This window comes from Triturus cristatus, chromosome 9 (genome assembly GCF_964204655.1).
Source record: "Triturus cristatus chromosome 9, aTriCri1.1, whole genome shotgun sequence".
NCBI lineage: Eukaryota > Metazoa > Chordata > Amphibia > Caudata > Salamandridae > Triturus > Triturus cristatus.
The window spans coordinates 109,968,420-109,981,464 of NC_140592.1; the positions used below are offsets into that span (position 1 = coordinate 109,968,420).

Here is a 13,045-nt window from a genome sequence, read left to right on the forward strand (position 1 = left end):
CGCAGGGATGCCAACGACCCACAATGCTGCATGCAGGCACAGCAGGGACGCCAACGACCCACAATGCTGCATGCAGGCAGTGCAGGGATGCCAACAACCCACAATGCTGCAAGTGGGCACTGCAGGGACGCCAAATGTCATGAAAGTCACAGCTTTTGCAACATTGCTTGAAAAGCTGTTACAGATGCCTGCTGATATGTGCCTATGACGCAAAAAGACTTCTGGAATGGCTCGGAATGTTTTAATCGCGACTCACTCATCAGCCTCATTCTATTGACTGTGACGTCTATGTTGTGGAAATTGGCATGGGGTGCTCTTAAACTTTACGTTGGCTACCAAGATGAGCCTCCTTTAAGCTCTTTGCTAATATTTTGCTAGAATTGTTGAGGAAATCATTGGCAAAATCAAGTATTGTGAAGATCGAAAGAGCAGTGTGACGCAATGATTGACAAAGTTTGCCAGGCACCATGTGAAGCAAAATCTATCACTGGACAAATACTGCAATGGAAAAATCATTAACGTTTCAGAGACAACTTAGCTATACCCTGATGCGAAGAAGACTAGCGCGCTCACATCAACAAAAACAACAAAGTGATGGAAGGAATCGCCCAGGGTCACGTTCCAGTCCATAATTTTTCATTCACTGTACCATCCTAGCCAGAAAATCATCTTATACAAATCAGTCTTAGTCCTGCTAAAAAACGGAACACAGCCAACGACCCGTAATGCGGCATGCAGGCAGTTCAGGGATGCCAACGACCCAGCTGAGAGATGTGTGGAGCTGGGAGATTACCGAGCCTTGTGACAGTTTTCACTCACCATAAAGTAGCATAGTCAGTTAAGGTGCCTTCCGCAAAGCACAAAGTGTAACATGCCTACCACAGATTTGGATTTATTTCTAGATAGGTTAGTGGGTTTTGTCATAGAGAAACATTTGGTAACTAGCAGTTACTAAGTTACAATCCTTGGAATAGAACACAGTGAGGTATGAACCACTGCACGCAAACTGCAAGGCGTGAGTTCAGAAAGTTATTTTTCCCCTCAATCTTTTCTCATTCTAAGGTACTAAATACTGTTCCTTTGGGTAGTGATACAGTCTTATTAGTATACACAACCCCAACCACTTTGTCACGTTATGAAACCTGAATTTTGTCTTTTTCCACACTCAGCATTCATAGCATACAAAGTCTACCAGTACGGACTACATGTGACTACAACACCTCGTATCTCTTATTGTCTTATGCAACATTTCCTATACATTGATTTACACATGTATAAATCATTGTCTCAGCATCATACATGTGTGTGTCAAGTAATGTGGTCTGACACCCCACTTGGGATGAGTAGCACCATAAAAGAAATTAAAGAATAAATGTAAGAAGGGGCTATGAAGATGTGATGACCCCATTGTACTTTAGCAAGAAATTCACACTTGTGTCCGCTTCGAATGTGAGATGCATTTTGCGCAAAAAAAAAGTTTTAAAAAAACACAAGCACCTCAAACAGCCGCTTGCTCTGTCATTCGCGTTGTTCCTGTGCAAAGGGCATTCTCTGTAATTTTTTTATGTCGAACAGTGCGTTATTACGTGATGTGTCATAATAGGGTATGACTGAATGATCACCAGTCCACCTCTACGGAGGGCCTTAAACAGCACTGGAGCACTTCTCACACGTTTTTATTAACTTTTGATTTGCTTCACCTTAAGACAGAATTTTATTTTTGCTAAAATCTACAGGGTATGCAGCAGGGCCACTTTACAAGAGGCTTGCAATAATGCCATGATTCCCAACTGTGGTTAGTAAAGCAGAAATAATCATTCTGCTGAATTCTATATTTTCATTTGCAGTGCCTGTCTTTATTATTAAACCGTTGTACTGTATAATTTAACATGTGCGTTAATCATGCTTATTAAGAAAATGCAATAATGAGCATGTTTGCCCAGCGAGTGATAGTCAATCCCGGCTTCTGTCTTTTACAGGCTTATTACCATCGATAAAATAGGCGGCAAGTATGAAAACAAAAAACATGAACAGCGGCACAGGGCGACTGACAAAACGACCAAGATGAAAACCTCCCAAATTATTTGTACAGTAACAAACCACTTGTACTAGAGGTGACACTGACATCCTACATTTGACTGGACCCGCTGTTTCATCAGCCCACGCCCACTACACGTGCTTAAAAACACGCTTTGCTGTTGTTGGTGTTTTTAAAGTCGCATTTTTTTGGATAATAATAGTTCAAGGATATATTATATCAATCATGCCACATGGAAAACATACATCAAAGAGGCCAAGTGGATGCCAGCAAAGAAAAGCAAAAAAGGTAAAAAATGAATCACTCTCAACACTACGTGGATCCATGCTTCAATATGTCAAGAGACCAGATGATGGCCAGGGTAAGAGTTCATCAAAAGACACAGTTCCTCGGCCACCAATTGATAACGCTGATCCTGATGCTGGTATGCATAAGAGGAAGGAGTTGAAATAGAAGAAAATGAAGCAGAAAAACAAGGAAAGGAAATGGAAATTCAAATGGATGAATTTGAAGCAGAAGAGAGTTCTGAAAGTGACTCTAACCAGGATACTGTAAATGAGATGAGGACTGAGGTTAAGGGGGAAAATTTGAATATTTTAGATGATGCTTCTTTTTGGAAAATACCTGTTCCAGATCATTTGCGGGTTGTAATCATCAAAAGAGGAAGTGCTTCTTTCCAGAACAAAGATGGCCCTTTCGGAATTGCCACAAGGCAAGATCCAAAAGCAAAAGGAGATGTTCGCCAGCTATCAAAAGAGTGGTTTTACAAGGTGATGCCAAATGGTGAGAAAGTCTTGCGGTCATGGATGGTTTACTCACTCGTCAGTGAGAAATTATATTGTTTTTGCTGCCGACTCTTTGCCGCTAATCATGCTACAGACACGACATCCAAATTTGTGACTGGGTTTCAGAAGTGGTGGAAACAGAGCCCGAAAGTGCAAAATCATGAAACATCCAAAGAGCACTTACATTGCCTTGAAAAATGGAAAATATTGGCAGCAGGATTTAGACTGCACAAAACAATTGACGCCGAAAGTGTTGCTTTGATGGACATAGAGAAGAAAAAGTGGAGAGACATCTTGCACAGGTTGCTCGATATCACATTATTTCTTGCCAAGCAGAGTCTGGCATTCCGGGGCGCACAAGGAAGATGAATCTTCCTTGAATAAAGGAAACTTTCTTGAAATGGTTAAGATGCTTTCTAAATATGACCCAGTGCTGAAAGAACACCTAATGAGATTAAAGCGAAGCACATGTAAACTCAAAGCATCAGTATCTTATCTTGCACCAAAAACTCAGAATGAGTTTATACATGTCCTAGCAAATCATGTGAAGGAGAAGCTTGTTTAGATATAAAATCTGCCAGGTACTTTGGGATCATGTTCGATAGCACACCTGACACATCACACACTGACCAAATGTCCGAAGTGATCAGATATGTGAAAATCCAAAATAGGAAAGTAGAAGTTAAAGAAGTGTTTCTGGGATTTCTCCCTTTAAAGGGGAAAAAAGCTGTTGACCTCATTTCTGATATTCTTCAAAATCTGGAACGTGATGCACTCGACTTTATGATGTGCCGCGCTCAAGGTTACGATAATGCTGCCACTATGGCTGGAATGCATGGTGGTGTACAAGCCATTTTGAAATGAAAGAACAGGAAAGCTATTTTTAATGGATGTGTGGATCATTCGCTTAACCTGTGCGGCCAACACTCTTTTGCTGAAAATGCTTCATGTGTGACTTTTTTTGGAACTCTTGAGACAATGTTTTCCTTCTTTGCTGCTTCTACTCACCGATGGTATGTTTTAATGGAGCACACTGGAGTCTCAGTGAAAAGACTATCAACAACACGCTGGAGTGCTCAGCATGCTGCAGTAAAGGCAGTGAAAGAAAAATTTGATGAATGTGTGGCGGCAATTAAAGCTCTATGTGATCCAGATGAAAATTTAGACACATGAGGTACAGCCCGTGGTCTTTTGCCTGCTGTCTGCAATTTCACGTTTCTGTGCTACCTCTACTTTTGGTGTGATGTACTTGAAGAAGTTAATCTTACACAGCTGTACCTTCAGACTAAGGGCTAAACTCTTGACAAGGTGGTGACAAAGCTAGAGACACTAACACTATTTCTGTACGACGAGCAGCGCAATCATCTAGTGGAGCAGGCAATTGAACAGGCGCTTTTAAAATCAGACCAATATGGAATTTCAGTAGAGAGCAGACCCAGGTTCAAGAAGTGGATGACGGGTGAGAAGACAAGAGATGCTGGACTAACTCTGCAAGAAGAAAACAAGAGGGCGATGCTTGAGTGTATTGATCGTTTCCATTCTGAACTCCAGATCAGATCAAGAGCCATCAAGGAAGTAGCAGCCATGTTTGAGGCTGTTCAAGCCAAGAGTTTGATATCTGCCACTGAAGAACAGTTACTGGTGTCCATTCCAAAATTGTCCAATTTCTATGATGAGTTATCCGAGGGAGAGCTTTTATTAGAAATACCAAGGCTGAGAAGGCACCTGAAGGCAGCAGAGATTGAAGTCGAAGAAGCCAAAGACTGGTCAGTATTTGACATTTTAAAATTCACAGTTGAATGGGACTTCCTAGAATCTCTCCCATATCTCTCATTGAGCCTACAATTATTTCTTACAATCTGTGTGTCTGTAGCTTCATGTGAGAGGAGTTTTTCAAAGCTAAAGTTTATAAAGAACTATTTGCGATCTACCATGGGACAGTCAAGGCTTTCTGATCTTGCAATATTATCAATTGAAAGTGATTTGGCGAAAGATGTTGATTTTGATGAAGTAATTAAATTAACAAGTTTGCAGCTTTAAAGGCCAGGAAAGGAAAGTTCTGATTAGTCGAGATTTAATGTGACATTGTAATTTGTACTGTTGCATGCTATTCTGGCAGTTGCTGATTGTGCAAACCCAATACAGAACGGTTACAACCTTATCTCCTGTAACAGTAAAATGTAAAGTTTAATGTTGAAAAAGTAACATATTTTCTATGTAGTTCTTAGTTCTTAACTTATTACAGTATTTTACCTCCGACCTTGTTGAATTCAATTTTTCTTCTATGGCCTTTGTAAATATAGGACCTACATTTACAAACGTTACTAAGGATTTTGTATGGTCCCGTTATTTGCCAACTGTGTCCACTGGCGGACTCGGAGCGGAGGAGGTCCATGCGGTAAGTCGTGAGGGGGTGACACCATGAGTTACCCGCACCGGGTGACACCAACCCTAGTGACGCCACTGAATCTATTCAATCTACTGATGGTATAAATCTTTTCAAAGATGCAGATATATCAGCTGAATTTACAAAATGTTATACTGCCCTGTACACTCCTGAGTCGCCCCCAACTGATACACTTGTCAATGATTATCCTAGTAATATCCCTTCTCCTTCTTCTTCTGATCTTGACTTCACCTCTCTTGACATAGATCTTTCATTACAGGAAATCTCCTCCTCCTTAAATTCTTTAAAGAAGAATAATTCTTCTGGCCTTGATGGTTTCTCTGTAGAATTTTATCTTCATTTTTCCAGGCTATTATTACCAAAACATTTTAACCTTTTCCAACATTTTTCTTCTATTGGTGCAGCAAGTGGTACTTTTTTAGAAGCATCTATTTGTCTTATTCATAAGGATGGCAAAGATCCCAAATTCTGCAAAAACTACCGCCCCATCTCTTTGATAAATGTTGATTATAACATTTTTGCTAAACTCTTAGCATTACCCCTTGAATCCTTCCTCCCTCATTTAATAGGCCCTGAACAATGTGGATTTGTTAAAGGTAGACTAACCTCTGACAACTCTCGTCTTTTTTTCAATGGTCTCAATAAAGCCCCTTCCCTATCTTTTCCGCTTGCGGCGATCTCGATCGATGCAGAAAAAGCTTTCGATAGGGTAGATTGGTCCTTTTTGTTTAAATCTCTTTCATGGCATGGTTTTGTTACTAAATTTATTTCTCTTATCTCTCTCCTTGACTCTACTCCCTCTGCTTCGACTATCGTTAACGGTCAAATTTCGCAGCGCTTTTCGCTCCATAGAGGTGTTAGGCAAGGTTGCCCATTGTCCCCCCTTTTGTTTGTTCTTTCTCTTGAACCTTTTCTTTCCCGCATATGTCAAAATCCCTCTATCTCTGGTTTTCCATTTGGAGATCACCACCTGTAATTATCTGCATATGCTGATGATATTTTGCTTTTTATTTCCAATCCAGACTCTTCTATTCCTTCGTTAGTACAAGAAATCTCCGAATTCTCAGCGGTATCAGGCTATAAAATCAACTCTGATAAAACAGTTTTACCAAAATTTTGCCTTAAACAGCAATTCGATTCTATCGGTTTTCATTGGAATAGTTCCAAAATCAAATATCTTGCTATTTGGTTTTCCAATTCTATCACTGACTCAGTTAAATTGAACATGAATGTAGCACTGGATCGCATATCCAAATTCTTCTCATCCTGGAACCCTCTTTTCCTCTCCTGGTGGGACCGTCTTGACTCCATTAAGATGATGATTACTCCCATTTTATTATATTATTTTTCAATGATTCCTATTCATATCACTGGTACTTTAAAAAAAATAATAGACTCTCTTATCTCTCTATTTTTATGGAAAAACAAAGAATCTAGAATCTCTTTACTTCATCTCAGAAAACCGAGACTTACAGGCGGAGTGAACTTTCCGGATTTTCGATTATATCATAAAGCATTTAGCTTAAAACAAGCTTCTCATTGGTTTTTTACAGCATCCTCTCCCTTTACACCTCTTTGGGTCACTATTGAGCGTTCTATATTTTTTCCTTTCTCGACCAAGGAAGTTCTTTCTTTTACTGCCAAAAACACCCTCACATCACCTCCACTATTTAAACACACTTGCTCTTTATTAAAATCTCATTTTCAACCAAAATTAATATCCAGAAATACCTTCCTCCATTCTCCTCTGTGGCATAATCATCTTATAACCATCAATAATAGACCTATATATTGGGCGTCATGGAGAGCAAAGGGAATTTCTTTTGTTTGATGGTACTTCTCCTTGTTCTTTTCCTGACTTTCAGTCCACATTTAATTGCCCTCAATCTTTTTTACATAAATTTTCTATACGCAAGGAATTACTTTTAAACATCTTTTATTCTCTCCCTTCTGATGACGTTCTCATCACTCAAGATTCACTTCTTAAAATCTCAACATTAATCCCAAAAGCTTCCATAATTTACAAATTCTTTTACACCACAAACCCAGAACGAGATAAGACTAAATTGGAACTTGCTTGGGAATCAGACTTAGGTTTCCAGTGGAGCACTGATATTTGGAATAGGATTTGGGCTCGGTCGCTGAGGACTTCAAGATCCGCTTCCACTACACAATCTAAGTTTTTTCTATACCATAGATTATATTTCACTTCTGTTTCCATGGCTACTTTCACACACACAGACAATAAGAAATGCTGGTCCTGTGATTTTCCGTCAGCAGATCTCTCCCATCTCATTTTTTCTTGTCCTCCTTTTCATTCTTTTTGGTCACCAATCTGGGATTGTTTATCTAAACGTTTTCAGATCCACACACCATTATCCAATGTTTTTCTCTTTATGGGAAGTCTCTCAGGATCCATTCCTTTACCTTCCTCTGAAAGAGGGTTGTTTGATCTTATGTCAACAAATTACAATGAATTGGAAATGTTTGATTACACTTTCAAATAAGTCATGGTGGAATACTGTATGTCAATACCATAGATTAGATGTAGCTTTTGCTTCCCAATGTAATTTACATGTAAATAGAGATGTTTTTTGGTTGCCATTAACTAATTATTTAAATATAGTATCAATCAATAATGTTTCTCATCATCGTTCTGAAACTTTCCAACCCCCTTGAATCCCTCCCTCTTTGTATTATTATCTTTCCTCTTCTTTTACCATTTGGTAATATTTATATTCAACAGTTATTTGTTCTTTACATTTTATGTTTCTTATGAGCATGGTTTTGACATATATTTCAATGCTTTTTGATTATATAGATATTTTATACCCCGTCTTCTCCCTTTCCCTTTTTTTCCTCTTCCTTAAATTCCCCAAAAAATATAAATAGCTTTCTTCTCTGTTTTACTGCCTAATCTATTTTGCTTACATGATATTCTTACATTGTTACTCTCTAGGCCTTAATGCTTGTTATTGATTTGTTATGATTAAATAAAGTTTCTTAAAAAAAGAAAAAAAAAGCTGGTGCACCTGTTTGCCATGCAAGAAGTCCAGCTAAGATTCTCATCAAAAGTAATACCAAGATAGGTAAAAGAATGGGCTCTTTCAATACGTACATCCCTAATATAGATTGGGCGAGTCTTTGCAGACTTGGGACCACTGACCATCACATAGGTTTTCGATCTGTTCGTTTTCAAATGTAGGCTCTCCATGAAACAAACAAAGCCATCAATAAGAGCCTTAAGACCATTAGGATTTCTGGCTATTAAACCGGTGTCATCTGAGTGGAGGAGCGCCGGTATCAATTTTTTTTTGACTCAGGGAACATCTGCCCCAAGACAAACTGACTCCAGCTTATTAATGTACAGGAGGAAAAGAATCAGCGCTAAAACACACCCTTGCCATACCCCACGCTGGCGGCTAAAAGATTCTGCACATTGGCGGCCGGCACAGGTAAGAGTGGTGAGTGAGTCGGGGGCAGGACGGGGTGTGGGTCGGGTAAGTCGACATACAACGGGAAAAGTAAAATAATTTTTTTTTTTTAAACTTACCTTGCGCTCGCTGCATGCAGCGAGCTCAAGGTAAGTGGTTTTATTATTTTTTTAATTTCATTTATTTTATTTAAGGCCCATTTGTATTCCCTCTGCAAGTAGCGATTTCCATCCTATTCTTTGGAATTATTTTGAGGGCGAGTGCAACTACCTACAAGGCGACCTATAGGCTTTATCAAATAAGGAGGCCATGCTAAGGTCATGTACCTTGAGCATTTTTCTTAAGGATTGATTTTATGGCACATCCCAGAGTCACAAAAGAGTCTACTATTGAATATTTATCAACATCCGGAGATAGGGAGTTTAGGATGTTACTCAAGAGACCTGCTACAAAGTTGGCAAATACTGAAGAGATAGCTGCATGCCTCCATACCAATGTGCTCAAGTTATCAAAGAATTACCCACCAGAGTATGCCATTTACTCTTCATAGCACCCATGGGTAAAGAGAGCAGACGAGCATTATGGCCGCTGAAAGTATTAGGGATAACACCACCGTCAACAATTCTGGAGGACAAGCTATTGGAAATGAAAACATAGTGGAACACTGGCCTCTACCAGTGAAAGTAACTGCCATAGCAGTATCAGATCCTAAGACATCGAAGGCGTTACACAAATTGGAGCTGGCAAGCACTGGAAGTAACATAGCACCCCTATTATCTTGGCCCTGGGCGGTAAAATAACAAAATAAGTCAGGGAGATAAAATTCATTTAAATCTGAACTAACCCCCAAGTTAGCATAAAAAATTCGCCAGCACAACTAACAAGTTACAATTCCTCCTGTGCATAAATGACTATAACTTAGTGAGTCAATAACAGAAAAAGGAGCTGAGAAATTCCTATTTGCCTTAACAGATAAATCATCATTATAAAATGTCAAAACAAAAAGCCCAACACTAGGGGTCCATTTTAGGTAAAACGCCTGGCTGAGTGAGCTGTTGCCTGTATCAACACAAATTATGGAGCAACCCAAGGTGACCTTCCGGTTCACCCTCCAGTCCACACTTCCTGTTTTGTGTTTTCCTAAAGTAATTGAGCAGATAAGACATTCTTGCATCGGGTCATAGGTTCAATTTAGCTTTTAGCCTCACCATACTTCGTACACACACTACCCTTCCATACTTCATGCTTTGTACAGTAACAGCCAGCTGGCTCCACGTCACATGCACTGTACTCCTATCCTAGTGCAACAAATACAATAAAAATGGGAATAATTGAATTGGCTATTTCTCCAATTCTGCACCCCTTATCATTCCATCCATTGTCATTGTCACAATATTATCAATTGTCAGGCTGCAAGCCCCTTGTATACAATGTCTCTCTTCAGAGAGAACGCATGGAGCGCATGCGCCCTATAGGCGAGGCCTAAAACATACGTAATTTCCCAAATGAAGCAGTGGCAGATGTGCCCAAGTACTGGTCTTTTTTGTACTGCTTTACTTTATATGGCTACACTTAGCACACTAAAATCCTACACACCTCAAAGTATGAGTGGGTGCATATCAGTTAAATATAGGTGGGAGTACACAAGCTGTAAATGTATTTTTTTTTTACCCAACCAAAGAGTAAATGCTTGTTAATTGTGAATAAGAGGAGACAACATTAAACACGGATAAATGCAGATAGAAATGTAAAAAAAAATCAAAGTGTGACTGATAAATAAAGGTGGAAAAACACTATCTGCAACTGCATTTATCTTCTAACCAAGAAATAAATAAGGAAAAATATATTTAAGATGAGAGAAAATGAAACATGGATAAATACAGATGGAAATGTGTAAACATAATGCCACAAAACTCGGAATTCTAATCATATGCCCCAAGTGAATTTTCCTGCAATGTACTCAGTAGAACATTCCATGCAGTGTACTGCGTGCCCCATTTCATGCCTTGTATTCCTCTGCAGTTTGCTCGTGAATTGTGCAGCGCAGGCGACTCTGGCTTTCCTGCAGTGTACCCTGTAGCACATTCCACCCTCAATGCATTGTACATCCCAGGCGATTCTGCCTTTCTTGTAGTGTTCCCTGTAGCACATTCCACACTCCATGCATTGTACCCCCTAGATGAGTTTGACTTTCCTGTAGTGTACCCAGTAGCACATTCCACACTTCTTGCATTGTACACCCCGGATGACTCTGCCTTTCCTGTAGTGCACCAAGTAACACATTCCACACCTCATGCATTGTGCACACCGGATGACTCTGCCTTTCCTGTAGTGCACCAAGTAACACATTCCACACCTCATGCATTGTGCACACCGGATGACTCTGCCTTTCCTGTAGTGCACCAAGTAACACATTCCACACCTCATGCATTGTACACCCCAGGCGACTCTGCCTTTCTTGCAGTACACGAAGTAACACATTCCACACTTTATACATTGTATACCCTAGGAAACTCTGCCTCTCCTGCAATGTAGTCTGTAGGGCATTGTACACGTCATTCATTGTACACCCAATGTGACTGTGCTTTTATCAGTAGCACATTCCACACACCATGCACTATACATCCAAGACGATTCTGGTTTCCTGCAGTGTGCCCTGTAGCACATTCCACACCTCATGCATTGAACACCCCGGGCGACTCTGTCTGTCGTGTAGTGTACCCAGTAGCACATTCCACACTCCATGCATTGTACACCCCGGGAGACTCTGCCTTTCCTGTAGTGTACCCAGTGGAGCATTCCTCTCTTCATGCATTGTACATCTCGGGCGACTCTGCCTTTTCTGTAGTTTATCCAGTAGCACATTCCACACCTCATGCATTGTACGACCCGGGCGACTCTCCCTTTCCTGTAGTGTACCCAGTAGCACATTCCACACCTCATGCATTGTGCACACCGGATGACTCTGCCTTTCCTGTAGTGCACCAAGTAACACATTCCACACCTCATGCATTGTACACCCCAGGCGACTCTGCCTTTCTTGCAGTACACGAAGTAACACATTCCACACTTTATACATTGTATACCCTAGGAAACTCTGCCTCTCCTGCAATGTAGTCTGTAGGGCATTGTACACATCATCCATTGTACACCCAATGTGACTGTGCTTTTATCAGTACCACATTCCACACACCATGCACTATACATCGAAGACGACTCTGGTTTCCTGCAGTGTACCCTGTAGCACATTCCACCCTCAATGCATTGTACATCCCTGGCGACTCTGCCTTTCTTGTAGTGTACCCTGTAGCACATTCCACACTCCATGCATTGTACCCCCTAGATGAGTTTGACTTTCCTGTAGTGTACCCAGTAGCACATTCCACATTTGTTGCATTGTACACCCCGGACGACTCTGCCTTTCCTGCAGTGCACCAAGTAACACATTCCACACCTCATGCATTGTACACCCCGGGCGACTCTGTCTGTCGTGTAGTGTACCCAGTAGCACATTGCACACTCCATGCATTGTACACCCCGGGAGACTCTGCCTTTCCTGTAGTGTACCCAGTGGAGCATTCCTCTCTTCATGCATTGTACATCTCGGGCGACTCTGCCTTTTCTGTAGTTTATCCAGTAGCACATTCCACACCTCATGCATTGTACGACCCGGGCGACTCTCCTTTTCCTGTAGTGTACCCAGTAGCACATTCCACACCTCATGCATTGTGCACACCGGACGACTCTGCCTTTCCTGTAGTGCACCAAGTAACACATTCCACACCTCATGCTTTGTACACCCCAGGCTACTCTGCCTTTCTTGCAGTACACGAAGTAACACATTCCACACTTTATACATTGTATACCCTAGGAAACTCTGCCTCTCCTGTAATGTAGTCTGTAGGGCATTGTACACGTCATTTATTGTACACCCAGTGTGACTGTGCTTTTATCAGTAGCACATTCCACACACCATGCACTATACATCCAAGACGACTCTGGTGTCCTGCAGTGTGCCCTGTAGCACATTCCACACCTCGTGCATTGTACACCCCGGGCGACTCTGCATCTCCTGCAGTGTGTTCAGTAGAGCATTGCACACGCCATTCATGGTTCACTCAACCTGACTGTGCTTTTATCATAGTGAAACAGTAGCACATTCCACACACCATACATTGAACTTCATATCCCTTTTCATGTTTTTAGTTTTGGACCAATTTTCATTCCAGACACTCTCTTACCGCACGTATCAATCAATATTGGGGTGCATTCTGTATCTCTTCTTGTGCTTCTGAGACCAGTGTGACCTTTAAGCATTCTTGCATTGCATCTTCCAGCTCAGTTCGAATTTTGCGCATTCTCATCTGGACTTTGGAGGGGT

At 40.9% G+C, this 13,045-nt stretch overlaps 1 pseudogene; it reads left to right on the forward strand.

Annotated features, from left to right (window-relative positions):
• Positions 1-2,523: 2,523 nt before the first annotated feature.
• LOC146797493 (zinc finger MYM-type protein 1-like) lies at positions 2,524-3,687 on the forward strand (annotated as a pseudogene).
• The last annotated feature ends 9,358 nt before the right edge of the window (positions 3,688-13,045 follow it).